Here is a 1,804-nt window from a genome sequence, read left to right on the forward strand (position 1 = left end):
ACATTGTGAATAATAACTGCATTGTACATGGATATTTCCAAGTTTGTAATGCTATTATATCCAGTAGGGAAGGGCACAGTAAACGTTCCTAAGACAAAATAATATCTAATGTAGTTTTCAACTTTATTTCAATGGAGATCAAATAGGATATTACTTTTCTGGAGTTCTCTGCTTCAGTATTTTTCATATTATAATAAGACGTATATATATTAATAATAAAGAGTAAGTTATCACTGAATCTGCCCTTTTGTGCTAATATCTTTGGATGATTTAACTAGCAGGTGCCATCGACCGACGAAAAGAAATCATTAAACAGAAGCGTTCTCATAAAAATAAAAATAGTTAAATGGAAGTTAACTGAATAGTTTAACAATCTTTTGTAAAGAAGTTAATGTACCATTGGGGTCTAAATTATTGCATTTGTTCCTTTAATGTTTCAGATAATAGGCATATGGAAGTATCCAGCAAGCGGTGTCTGGCAACTATTCTCCTGGCCGCGCAGGCGCAAGATGTGCTATGGTGACAAGTTTCTGTTGGCCTGGTATTTACGATCAGAATTCAGATTTACCACCTGTCAGTCCACCCACGACTATTCGAACGATGGACGCCCACGCGAACAGAGTAGAACTGTCAGTCACTTACGTTCTTATAAATATGTTCATATAAATAACTACTGAGTAAAGAACCACCAAAGATAGGTTGTTTACGCGCCAATTTATGAAGCAGTAGAAGTCGATCGAGGAGTGCAGCTTCAAGATTCCATGTAATTAAGGTAACAAATCTAATAAGAATTGTTTTAATAAGTGTAAAAAGTGAGTGTGGTTTACTTGATAAGGTAAGTTCTTTGCGAAATGATAATGTCAATGCATTTAATGTTTAGATCTAACGTATATAATAGATTTCATTATCATTTATGCTGTAGCATGCCAAGAGACCCAAGTAATGATACACATTTGGGTTTTCCTGTTATCATATGTTTACGGTAAATGATCTTTAAACTGTAAAGGAAAGCATATATTGTTTTATATTTTACCGATGGTTGAATGAATATCAAACCTTAAAACAGGAAAGAAGCGAAAAAGGCATAACAGAGTATGATCTAAATATTGCCTAATATAGAGAGATGTATGTTCTCGCACAATATTAATGAAGAAAGTTGAATTTAGAACTGGGGGTTGGACAGTTAAGCCTTTCACAAAAAGGCAGGACACTGGCCTAGGCATTTACCAAATTGTCTGTATCACATGAAAATATTTTTTTCTTATGATTTGGACTCATAACGGTCTACAAATAGCGCCGCAGGGTCTAACAATGAAATGAATTAGGCCTATACATAGTTTATTCATATTCTGGTCCGAGCAGCTGAGTTCTTCCCGACCGAAATCCAGCGGCGAACTGTCGTAAAATCGTTGCTTACCCTTGGGTCCACACATGCAGTCACTCAGTCGGTCAGACGAAATTAGGTAATGCCATCAGTTCATCAGTTCTGGTGAGTGGACTGACTCCGCCCACAAACTGTCGCCTACACGTAAGTTTTAACGCCAGATTCGATGAACCGAGAGGTGGACCCGGCCGCAGAATGCATGATCTACGAGAAAGACAAATGCTCGTTTTGCACTCCTAAACACCCCGCCGGATGGCCATGCCTAAAAGTGTTTGGAAGGGTTTACTCAGTGAACCTTTGAGACTACATAAAACTATATCACTTTCCACACACACATAAATTTAATGCATATATATATATATATAAATAAAGACAAAATCCACGAAGGAAAGAGATTCGGTTATACATGTACTGTATATA

General features: G+C 36.8%; 1 long non-coding RNA gene across 1 annotated transcript in view; it reads left to right on the forward strand.

Annotated features, from left to right (window-relative positions):
- The first annotated feature begins 529 nt into the window (after positions 1-529).
- LOC136851879 (uncharacterized) overlaps positions 530-1,804 on the forward strand; it is a 164,465-nt gene continuing 163,190 nt past the window's right edge. The window contains exon 1 of the long non-coding RNA XR_010856986.1: positions 530-772. This is a non-coding gene — a long non-coding RNA (uncharacterized lncRNA). The remainder of the gene's footprint in view (positions 773-1,804) is intronic.

Source organism: Macrobrachium rosenbergii, chromosome 24 (assembly GCF_040412425.1).
Source record: "Macrobrachium rosenbergii isolate ZJJX-2024 chromosome 24, ASM4041242v1, whole genome shotgun sequence".
Taxonomy (NCBI): domain Eukaryota; kingdom Metazoa; phylum Arthropoda; class Malacostraca; order Decapoda; family Palaemonidae; genus Macrobrachium; species Macrobrachium rosenbergii.